The 13418-nt window shown below is 32.3% G+C and overlaps 1 pseudogene; it reads right to left on the reverse strand.

The window, feature by feature from the left end:
- Positions 1–6380: 6380 nt before the first annotated feature.
- LOC114074251 lies at positions 6381–7529 on the reverse strand (annotated as a pseudogene).
- Positions 7530–13418: the final 5889 nt, after the last annotated feature.

Below are 13418 nucleotides of genomic sequence, written 5' to 3' on the forward strand. Positions count from 1 at the left end.
TCTTATGTATAGTGGTAAGATGTTAGAGATTGAGTTCAACCTATATTCTGCACTTTCAAAAATTATGGTGTAGTGAGAGTCGAGATACCTAAGAAAAACGTAAATGATAACCATCTAAGGATGTTGAAAAACATGGATTCAAAGCTCAAACATTTTACAAAATTGAAGAACTGATAAACTTCAAATGGAGAAGGCATGATAAAGTGTGGAATTAATATAAAGTTGCAAACAAACTAATGCACCTCGACATAAGCTAGTAGAAATGTTAAAGTGGAGTATATTAATTATATGATCAAGCCAAATATACTTTATCCAGGTTTACAATTAAGATTGATTAATATAGACCGTCATATTTCCGAAAACAATCACTTAATTGTCAACTCAAATTGAGTTCCATGAATACCTCCCCGTGTTATACTCTAGTCCATTCACATCTTCATTTTTGTATTAACAAAATTGAGATTATGAGCGTGACTCAAGGCTCCTATGTCATTAGATCTTACAATTCAACATTCAAGTATATCAAAAACCATGGTTCTAGCATGACAACAAAGTAACATAATTTTATTCTCTTCTCCAGGTGAGTTCGTAGATTCTCTAAACATCAAATAAAAGGGAAAAGTTAAAAATTGAGGAAACAGATAAATGGAAATACTTGTTTAGTAGAGGTGAGTTGTATTTCTAAAATATTGCATAGTGTGCCCTTAAAAGAATTACTTCCCTCAAGTACCTGAGGTTAATGAAATATATTCTTCCCATGATGGAATGCTCTTACTCAGCAGTGTATTGGTACGTAAAACTATTGTCTCAGCGAACCACTCAAAGACAGTAAAATAAACTTAAATTTATTGGGAAAAATACAAAGTGCAAGAAAATTGTTTTTGAAAATGATAGGAAGTCACTATGGTTATAAACGACAAAGGGTAGGGTGACTATGTGCTTATTGGTCTTATCAAAAAGGTCACACCCCTTCGAAAAGTGTTTCAGAAAAATCACCCCTTCAAAAAAGTCGCAACTCTTAAGAAAAGTCTCATTTTGTCATAAAAGTCACAACTCTTCATTCTTTATTCGCACCTTTCAAAATTCAACAACACATCTTGTTGATTAGTTCTTCAAAATAGTAAATTTGTTTCCTAGTTTTTAGCTAGTAAAAAAGTAATGTTGTTTAATTATTAAGGATTAAGTTATTTGTTGTTTTCAAGTTAATAGGGTGGAGTTAGTGGGCATGTTTATCCACTATGTTTTAGTTGCTTATTTTTAACTAATTTTAATTAGTTGTAGGCCTATTTAACAGGTCACTGTTGTACCTCTTTTTCTGCAATCAAAAAGACTTTAGAAGTTCTTTTTTCTCTGCCTCTACATCCTTTATTTGTCTCCAACATATTGTGGTATTGGAACAACTCAAGAGACAACAACCCTTTCTCTCTTCACGCAGGCGAGATCAATCTAACTGGGCAATAGAGTGAGAGCTTTCCATGGCAAGCAGCAGTTCCAATTCTTCTACTCAGCCCCTGATTCCAATATTCAAAGGGGGAAAATATCATCTATGGAGTCTCAAAATGAAGACAATGTTCAATTCCCAAGAGCTATCGGATTTGGTTGAGACGGGGTATGTTGAGACAAATTTGGCACCGACTCAACCTGACAATCAACTACGAGAGACTCGCAAGGAAGATGCAAAGGCATTAAATCTCATCCAATATGCATTTGGATGATGAAATTTTCCCCAAAATTGCAACAGCGGCAAATTCCAAACAAGCATGGGATACTCTAACACAAGAATATTTGGGCGATAAAAAGGTAATTACTGTGAAATTACAAACACTTCGTCGTGAGTTTGAACTTTGGCCATGAAAGGAAAAGAATCTATGCAGGAATTCATGTCTAGAGTGTCTGGAATTGTTAATCACATGAAAACATATGGTGAAAATGTTATTGATGAAACGGTTGTGAGTAAGGTGTTGAGAAGTTTAACTAGAGGATTTGATCATGTTGTTGCTGCAATAGAAGAATCTAAGGACCTATCTACTTATAATTTTGATGAATTAATGAGTTCACTGTTAGACCATGATGTTCGAATCAGTAGGTGCTATGGAAAGGTAGAGGAGAAGGCTTTTCAGGCGATAGGGGAGCCCTTTTACAAAAGGAAATCAGAATATTTAGGTGGTAGCTGTGGCAGAGGAAGACGTGGTTATCAAGGTCAATGTCGTGGAAACAATAGAGGAAGAGGTCAATTTCGTGAATAACGTCAAAACATAAATAACATTCTGTGTAGATATTGCAAGAAGTCAGCCCACATAGAAGTGGATTGTTGGACCAAGCAGAGGGATGACCAAAAGCAAGTGAATTTCACAGAGGAAATCGAAGAGGGGAGTAATATATACATTTCGATGAAGGCCTTAATGGAGTGTGGTTCATGGAAAGTGGGTTCTCAAACCATATGTCAGGAACAAGGTCGTTATTTAAAGACCTTGACGAATCCCAGATTAGTGAGGTTCTACTTGGAGACAACAAGGCAATGAAGGTGGAAGGGAAAGGTACGATTTCCATAAGAACCACTCAGGGTAATATAAAGCTCCTTCATGATGTGCAATAGGTTCCTAATTTAGCTCATAATTTGTGAAGTGTTGGGCAATTGATAACTGGTGGTTACTCTATTTTGTTTGACGATTGTTGTTGCACTGCTTATGATAAGAAATCTTCACAGAGCATTGTCAAGATTTCCGTGATACAAAATCATATGTTCTCGATAGAAGTGTCTAGTGTGCAAAATTGTTCTTTAATTGCAAAAACTAGTGATACTATTTTATGGCATCTAAGGTATGGATATCTGAATGTTAAAGGGCTGAAGTTGTTGTGTCAAAAGAATATGGTCATTGGGCTGCCTAAAATTGATGATCTTGAATTCTGTGATGGGTGTGTCTATGGGAAGCAAAGTAGAGTCTCATTTCCTGTAAACAAGGCATGGAGGGCTTCAAGTTTCCTTGAGTTGGTGCACACTGACGTTTGTTGTCCTACGAGTATCAAATCCTTAGGTGGAAGTCGATATTTTTTGTTGTTTACTGATGATTATAGCCGAATGAGTTAGGTTTATTTTCTTGAAGTTCAAATCTGAAGTTTTTGAGAATTTCAGGAAATTCAAGGCATTAGTAGAGAAGCAAAGTGGATGTTCTTTTAAGGCTCTCCGTTCGAATAGAGGTGGTGCATTTACTTCTATAGGATTTGATGCTTTTTCTGAGGAAAATAGTATTCACAGAGTGTTTCCAGCACCACGTATGCCGGATCAAAATGGAGTGGCCGAGCAAAAAAATCGAACTGTGGTGGAAATGGCTGGTAGCATGATGAAAAAAAAAGAACTTCCAACGATGTTTTGGGCAAAAGCAGTAGCAACAATAGTTTATCTTCTCAATATCTCCCCGACAAAGGCAGTCATGAATCGAACCCCATATGAAGCCTGGAAGGATAGAAAGCCACAGGTAAGCAATCTAAAAATATTTGGCTGTTTAGCATATGCTTTGGATACTTCTCCATCTCGTCGCAATCATGATGTGAAATCAGACAAATGCATTTTTGAATGTTATAGTCCACAGTCCAAAGCATATAAATTGTATAACGCAATAAATGGATAAGTTATCATAAGTAGGGGTGTTAAGTTCAATGAAACGGGAAGTTGGGCTTGGAAAAAAAATATTCCAGGACCAACAAATTTTGTAATTCCTAATGATGCACCCGAGTCGCCGGTAGCTTAACAGTTGGCTCCAATAACATCTGAAATTATTGGAGAATCTTTGGCAGATCCAAATCCACTAAGAAGATCAACAAGGGAAAAAAGACCAAATCCGAGATACTCTAATAACATGTATACTTCTTGTCAATTTTCTCTTCTTGTTTCAGATCCTATATATTATGGAGAAGCAATTGAAAAGGAAGAGTGGCAGCAGGCAATGATTGAAGATATGAACAATGTCGAGAAGAATGAAACATGGAAATTGTTTAACTTGGTAATAATGTCATTGGTCTAAAGTGGGTATATCGCAAAAAGTACGATGCAGATGGATCTATTCAGAATACAAAGCTCGACTTGTTGCAAAGGGATATGCACAGCAACAAGGAGTTGATTTTGATGAAACGTTCTCTCCCGCAGCACGCTTTGAAATGGTGAGAACTCTCTTAGCTCTTGCTGCTCAACTCTCTTGGCCAGCTTACCAATTTGATGTCATGTCTGCCTTCTTAAATGGAGACTTGGAGGAAGAATTTATGTTGCTCAACCGGAATGTTTTGTTGTGAGCAGACAAGAAAGTAAAGTGTATAGGCTGAAAAAGGCCTTATATGGGCTAAAGCAAGCCCTCGAGCATGGTATAGCAAGATCAATTGTTATCTTCAAGAGAGTGGATTTGAAAGAACCAAAAATGAGCCAACTCATTATGTAAAGAAGCGAGGTATAGCTGATTTCTTGGTGATGTGTCTTTATGTAGATGGTATGATTTAAATGGGCTCTTGCGAATCTCTCATTGCTGAATTTAAGTCTTTCGTGATGAAAAATTTAGAAAAAGACTTAGGATTGTTGCATTATTTTCTTCGTCTTGAGATTAACCAAGGTTTAGATGGCATTTTTGTCTCGCAAAAAATATATGCAATTGATCTTCTTATGAGATTTAACATGTTGGGTTATAAGATAGCTTATACACCTATGAATGTAAATGAGAAGCTCATAGATGATGATGGTACGGGTTGAACGGATGCTCGTCGCTTTAGAAGTATAGTTGATGGTCTGAATTATTTGTCGCACAGACGGCCCAACATAGCATTTCCTATTAGTGTGTTTTCCAGATTCATGCATAACCCAACAAAGCATCATTTTGGGGCAGTTAAGCGGATTTTACGATATGTTGCTGGAACTACTGATTTTGAAATTTGGTATTGAAGAAAATCAGATTTTAGATTATTTGGTTTCACTTATAGTGATTGGGAAGGTTTTATGGATGATAGAAAAAGTACTTCTAGATATGAATTCTCTCTTGTTTCAGGTGTTATATCATGGAGTTCAATGAAGCAAGAAATTGTGGCCTTGTCGTCATCCGATGCGGAATACATTACTTCCACTACATCATCTTGTCAAGTGGTATGGCTTAAGAGATTGCTTGCTGATATATTTCAGGAGCAAGCTGCTGGAACTGAGATTTTTTGTGACAACAAAGTAGATATTGCAATGACGAAAAATCCAGCATTTCACAACAGGAAAAAGCATATAGACATTAGTGCCATTTTATCCGAGATCTGGTAGTGAGTGGAAGTATTATATTGAAACATTGTGGCACAAATGAGCAAGTTGCAAATATCCTAACCAAAGCACTTCCACTTAGAAAGCATGACTACTTCAGATTATAGATGGGAGTGACACGCTTTGAAGCAAGGGACATTGTTGAATAGTGCTTCAAAATAGTCAATTTATTTCCTAGTTTTTAGCTAGTAAAAAGGTAATGTTGTTCAGTTATTTAGGATTAGTTTATTTGTTGTTTTCAAGTTGATAGGATGGAGTTAGTGGGCATGTTTATCCACTATCTTTTAGTTGCTTACTTTTAGCTAATTTTAGTTAGTTGTAGGACTATTTAAAAGGCCACTGCTTTACCTCTTTCGCTGAAATCAAAATGACTTTAGAAGTTCTGTTTTCTCTGCCCCTGCATCCTTTATTAGTCTCCAACATATTGTGGTATCAGAGCTAAGAGAGTTCTCACCGTTTCAAAGCGTGCTATGAGACAGAATGTTTCATCAAAATCAATTCCTTGTTGTGCATATCCCTTTGCAACAAGTCAACCAAAGATCATAGATGAGACAAATCACACCATATGTATTAAAAGATAATACTCATAAATTTAATTTCCTTATACAACAAAATGAAATACTAGTTGGTAGACAGTACCACGGATCCAAAGGTAATAACTTATTTACTTGACCACAAAAATTAGCTACTAGTTTATTGACACAATCATTCCTCTACGCAGGGGTGGCTCGATAGTGTTAAAAAAAGACATGCGCCTTAGGCACCCAAATTTAAGGGGCCTCATTTTTACTAATAATAGGATATAAGTTATTGTTTTTTTGGTAGAAAAGGTTAAGTTTTCATGAAAAATGAAGAAAATATTAGAAGAAATTTGTCATATTTGAAGTACTTTATCTCATGAAAAATAATTTAAATTAAAACTGATTATATTATTAATTGAAAAGTAGAAGAAATTAACATTACAAGTTTAAAGCCCCGTTTGATTTTCGCTTTAGGCCACTGATATGTTTAAGCCGCACCTGCCTCTACATTCTTGAAACAATAAATATGATATCTGCTCGTCATTTGTAATTAACACTACTTGTCCTTGCCAATAAAATCATGGTTGATCGTTATCGTTTGTACCTGATGATCCTTCCTCTAGTTTCTTCTCTAATACCAGATCATTGCAAGGATGTTCCACGGGCGAGATTTATTGTTGTTTCATTGGTGAAGGACTAATGCTGCAGTTTTTGTTCTCCTTGTTGCTCTTGTGTTTTTTTCCAATATTATGTGCCTCCATTACCTTTTCAGAGAGAGTACCTATCTTGCATGTGTCACACCAAAACGTGAACCCCCTAACCTTTTGCTTTTATTGACCTGCATTCTTTATCAAGTCATCTTTTTTGTTATCTATTATCAAGGATGGTGGATCATTATTGTTTGGACTTGATGATCCTTCCTCCGATTTCTTCCCTGATATTGTATCATCACAAGGATGTTCCACAAGCTGGATGAATTTTGATCTCTTTGGAAAAAGACCAATGCAACTGTTTTTATCGTCCTTGTGTTCTCTTAAAGCAACTACCTTGCATTTGTGTTTTTTTTCCTTTCAAGTGGTCATTCAGGACATCTTGACTTGTAGTACATACCTGACAAAGTTCACAATTCCACTCTGTAACATTTCCCACTGGAGCATTGCTTAATTAAGGGTCATCAGGTACCTCTTCAATTGGAGTTATAGCTTTCCTTTTGCTCCAGAGAAAATAGTGTCAGGCTTAGCCTGTTCCAATGCCAAAATAAGCACTTCTCAAAAATGTAAACACCTCGTATATGGTTTACGGATATGAAACTATTAAATGTCTGCACTTGTTTTGATTAAGGAAACATATTTTGAAGTACACTTTCTTGATTCGGCTAAACATTCACTCAGTTGTATAAGAAGGAATGTTGTTTCCAATGATAATATCCAGGAAACATATATACTTTCCAAGAATCTACATTCAGCACAAAATATTACACTAAAACTTAAATATCAACAAGGTTGAGTTGACATAACGAGAAATTGAAAGAAAAACACTAACCAACAAGGTTCCGCTAAAGCCAGGGGGTTGTTCTTGTGAAATCTCCACCTCTGGGCTTTGATTCAATATTGAATTTTTTGATTCCCCGGCATGGTACCGAAAAGGAACCTGTAGATCATCTCTTCAAAGTCCTTAGCCTGGTTCTTCAATATATCTCCCCCACACATTGCTCCTTTTTTTTCAATAAGAAATCACACGAGGTTTATTAAAGTGCAATAAGAAGAAGAGTAGAATATATATGAAAAATGAGGGAAACAACTATTTATAGAAAACAAGTGTTATCTAATTCATGTTTTTTCCTACAAAAAACATCATTTTTCATAATATCTTTTAAACTGCATGTTTTCTATAATTGATGTTTTTTCCTAAAAAATAACTTCATTTTTCAATAACACCTTTTAAATTACATGTTTTATCTAATTGATTTTTTTCCTGAAGAAAACTTCATTCCTTATTAACACCTTTAAAACGACATGTTTTCTCCAATTGATTTTTTTTCTAAATCAGAACTTTATTTTTCATTAACACCTTTTAAATTACATGTTTTCTCTAGTTGATGATTTTTTCTGAAAAGAACTTTATTTATAATTAAAACCTTTTAAACGGCATGTTTTCTCTAATTTATGTTTTTCCGTAAGAAGAAGTTCATTTTTCATTACACCTTTCAAATGACATGTTTTTTCTACTTGATGTTTTTCCTAGAAAAGAACTTTAATTTTCATTAACAGCTTCTAATTGCATGTTTTCACTAGTTGATGTTTTTTCCTAAAAAAAATATCATTTCTAATTACAACTTTTAAACCACATGTTTTTCTAATTGATGTTTTTTCCTAAAAAGTACTTCATTTTTCATTAATATCTTTTAAACAACATGTTTTCTCTAATTGATGTTTTACTTCAAAACATCATTTTTCATCAACACCCTTTAAATTACATGCTTTCTCTAATTGATGTTCTTCCCTAAAAAGAATTTTATTTCTCATTAACGTACCTTTTAAACGACTTATTTTCTCTAATTGATGTTTTTTTCTACAAAAGAACATCATTTTTCATTAGTACATATTTTCTCTTGATTGATGTCTTTTCCTTAGAAAAGAACTTCAATTTTCATTAATACAATTTAAATTACATGCTTTTTTAATTGTATTATCTCTAAATAAGAACTTCATTTTTCATTAACACCGTTTAAAAGTCATGTTGTCTCTCATTGATGTTTTTTCCATAAAAAGAAACTTCATTTTCAATAACACTTTTTAAATACATCTTTTCTCTAATTGATGTTTTTGTTTTCTAAGAAGAACTACATTTTTCATTAACACTTTTTAATTACGGAAAAGGGCCTAAAATACCCTTGAAGTATTGAAAATGGTACAAAATTACCCTCCATCCACCTATTGGCTCCAAAATGCCCTTCTCATCCACCTATTGGCTCCAAAATGCCCTTCTCATCTACTTATTGGCTCCAAAATACCCTTGTCATGTACCTTTGGGTTCAAAATTGACCACTTATTTAATTGTTTTAAAATTAAACTCTTTAAATATTTTAAAATACTTGGCGTTCAACTATTGGTTATAATTTAATTTATTAATATAATTTATAAATCAAACCACTATCCACTCATTACTAACAAAACGCCACCCAATTAATAATCCAATTATAATATCAAAATAGCCATGGAGGGTAATTTTGTACCATTTCCAATACTTTGAGGGTATTTTAGGCCCTTTTCCGTTTTAATTATTATTTTTTTGCATATTTTATCTAATTGATGCTTTTTCGTAATAAATAAGTTCATTTCTCATTAACACCTTTTAAATTGCATGTCTTCTCTTTCTCTAGTTGATATTTTTTAAAAAATTGAACTTTATTTCTCATTTACACCTTTTAAAAACTCAACAATATCACGTCATAAAGCTTAGAAGTGATTCTTAGCATTGGACATAAAATATCAAAAATCGAATTGCTGAACCAAAACATTTGATAATTTAGTATTCAATAATTCGGTATTTGGTATGATATTGAGGAGTAAATTTTTAGAATGATGGTGTTCGAGTCTTATTTTGTTTTGAGTCATTAGTACCAGTTGGTATTCGGTATTTTTCTGAATACCGAATTATTTACATAATGAAAGTCATTATCAACATGTTCATTACTCTTGATGTCTTATTACTTGTTGATATTCTACTATATCGTGCATCAACATAAAAATAGAAATAATTGGAGAAATAATATTAATTTGTAATTCAATCAACTGCAACTTCAATATGATATTATTTAATATTGTACCAAATTAAAGTTTAATTTATGATTACTGAATAACCGGATCAGAATTTAAAATTTTAGAATTTGATATCTACTTTTAAATACCAATTACTGATCTCAAAATTTTAGAATGCCGAACCGAACACCAAACATGCACCCCTAAATTATTTCTTCCCAAATACCCAACTATTAATATTAACGAAAAGGATTTTGTTACCGATTATTATTAATTATTTCAAAAGTTGGAATCCATCCAAAAGTTTCTCTTTGTTAATTTTTATCTTCTACCCGATAGTAATATTTTTCCCTAGAAATAAATATAATGGCTCCTGAATAATTAATTATCTTTTATGAAATAATCAAGTAGTATTATAAAATATTACTCCCTCTCTTTCATATTAACTAGATTTTTGAGATTCTTTCATTGTTCAAAATAGTTGAATTGTTCGATGTTTATGATGGATGTTAATTTTTTTTCAATATTTGAGTGTTTCTTTAATGTAGTTTGATATTTTCTAGGAAACAAAGATTACTACTTATCAAGTAAATTATGATTTAAATTTTGTCCTTGATATGATGGATTATAGTATAGATGTCAACTACATCAAGAAGTTTATTTCACTTATTATATTTATTACTTTCTTCTATTTTGAAGATGATCTCGAATTTTATGATCATTACTCGTCAGTATGTCAACGCATGCACACTGATCAGATATTCATTGAATTAGAAATAAGTTTATCATAGATAAAATTGAGGGAAAAGAGACAATAAAGTTTTCATTGATATGCATACAAAATCTATTCAATATAAGAAATAGATTTTGTTTGCATCCTACGAAATAAAATATATGGATGAACTCGTGATAAGAATGCATATTTTAAAACAGAAAATAATTATTTTCGTCTATGTGTTATTATCTTATTTTGGTTTTGGTCCCTATGATAGCTCACTAGACATACATAACCTTTCATTAATCAAAGTAAGTGATTTCAATCCTTTTACTAATGGTGAATATAAATTTAAATAGATCAATTACTGATGCCATGGGTAATTATTGTATTACAACAAGAAACACTTCCATATAGAGGAAAAATCCTAATGATAGAACAAGTTTGTAAGTTCTCATGTAACATCTTTTCTCATACACAACCATATCGCACCTGACTTTTTCCTCTATATGAATGTGAATTAATCCTCTAATACACTACTCTATGTGTTTGTTGGTTAATGAGAATTTTCTGTTTACTTGCCTCCCCACGTATATGAGAATACAATCTAGACACTCGTCCTGCAACACTGAAAACAACTCAGTACACTTATTCAAGAGAAACAACCCATTCAATTTACGAAAAAGGGCCTAAAATACCCTTGATGTATTGAAAATGGTACAAAATTACCCTTCATCCACCTATTGGCTCCAAAATGCCCTTTTCATCCACCTATTGGCTCCAAAATACCCTTGTCATCCACCTTTGCGTTCAAAATTGACCACTTTTTTAATTGTTTTAAAATTAAACTCTTTAAATATTTTTTAAAATACTTGGCGTTCAACTATTGGTTATAATTTTAATTTATTAATATAATTTGTAAACCAACCCACTACCCACTCATTACTAACTAAACCTCACCCAATTAATAATCCAATTATAATATCAAAATCGTCATAAACACTACTAAAACACAATGAAATTATAGATTCCTGAAATGACTTCCAAAATTATTCGATTTCGAATCGAACCCCAATTAAATTTAGGTTGAGCCGCTTATTTAGGAGGACACTTTCTTTCAAAATATTAGAAATTTATGATTAAAGGTAAAGAAGTATATACATCCCGAATTAATTCATGCACTTTTTTTAAATATAATTTTATAAATATTTATGATTTGTGTTAAACCTTTAATATATTATTTTGAAAAAAAATTACTTATGAAGTAACATCACATAATTGAGACGTAAGAATAATTAAGATTAACATAGTCAGACTTTTAAGTTTATCGGTGATTTTTATTTAGCCACTTGAATGTATGATAATTTACTTCTATAATTTTTAAAAACACTCAATTGGCAGTACCTTGCATTAATAATGTGACATGATTATTAATGTAGAGGTATTTAATTAGTAATGGATGGGTAGTGCATTGATTTATATATTATACTAATAAGTTATATTATAATAAATAGTTGAGCGCCACGTATTTTAAAAAATATTTAAATAGTTTAATATAAAACCGTTAAATAAGTGGTCAATTTTGAACCAAAAGGTGGATGACAAGGGTATTTTGGACCCAATAGGTGGGTGGGAAGGGTATTTTGGAGCCAATACGTGGATGAAGGGTAATTTTGTACCATTTCCAATACTTTAAGGGTATTTTAGGCCCTTTTCCGTTCAATTTAACAATGAAAAGCTTAAGTAAGAATGGGCTACAATTCACTTCATGTAAGTAATCAATTAAATTAGTTATACCTAAATATTTGATTATATGAAAATATGATCAAAATATTGAGTTATATGATACTAATGCAACATCTAATATTTCACATAAATAATAAATATATTTTTGTAAAAAAATCTATAAGAATTATAAAAATAAAATATTTGTAGTGCATATTATAAATTTATATGACATATTACACTTTGTGTTCATTCTACTTATTAGAATGGCATAATCATATTGTAACGATCATGTTGAATAATTCTAATGATGAAAAAGGAATAGTTAAAAGGAATGTGATTTATTATTTTTGTTTGATGTGTTGAGAATGATTTGAAACACTTATTGATTAATGTTAAATGTTGTATCATGATGTATTATTGTGAATTATGCATTGTTATGGAAAAGGTCATCTCCTCAATATTTGTGTGAACATGTCATTTGAATTGATTTTGAGACACGATTATGACAAGTGTTATGTGAATTGAGGAAGAATAATAAATTATAGAGTATGTAACATTTTGAGGGACGTGTCGTGCACTGCGATAGATATTACAATTTGCGGGAAATGTCGCTATTATAGATTCAATTATCGAGGGACGGAGGGATGTGATGCATGTTGTGATGAATTTTTATTGTTGAAGATTGTATCATATGTTGTAATGGATGCATCGACAAATATGTCTACCCGGTCCCCAACTAAGAAACAACGGGTGTGTATCACTAGGTCAGACATGTATGACCATACTTGACATTGCATTTCATATCTTTATAAGTTGTGAGCTTGTGAGTATTATTCAATGGAACTTGTGATTGATGAAGTTGATCTTGTATATTACTGATATGTAATTGTTTTAATTGAGTTGTGTGCTATGAAATTTTGAACAATTAGGTTGGATTAATTTTATGCAGGTTGTAATGTGAAGGTTTGGTTGGGGTGGTAGGAGTACCCGTATTCTATATTCTTAACCTTTGTTTTGGAGTTCGGTTGATGAGTACCATTTGGTTTGATACTCACCCTTTGATTCTACATTTGTATAGGTTATCAGCCCGGATATACATGATACTCTTTCTTATTTTTTTGTCTGAGACTTCCGATGGAGATTTGTGAGATAGTTGAATGTCATATTGCTAGACCTTCTTACTCCTACTTATGATGTTATTCTACTTTAGAGATAACATCATTTGAGACTTGTTTATTTATTTCAAACTAGGTATATTACCCATGATTCGCACGGGATTGGACATTTTATTAAAATTACATATGATTATTCGGTAATATAACCTACAGCAAATGATTAAGTTTCATGGAAAATGAGGAATGAAAAAGGTTCATTAGAAGTTTAATTAATGTATTTCAATTCGATTCCTCTAT

Source organism: Solanum pennellii, chromosome 10 (genome assembly GCF_001406875.1).
Source record: "Solanum pennellii chromosome 10, SPENNV200".
Classification (NCBI taxonomy): Eukaryota; Viridiplantae; Streptophyta; class Magnoliopsida; order Solanales; family Solanaceae; genus Solanum; species Solanum pennellii.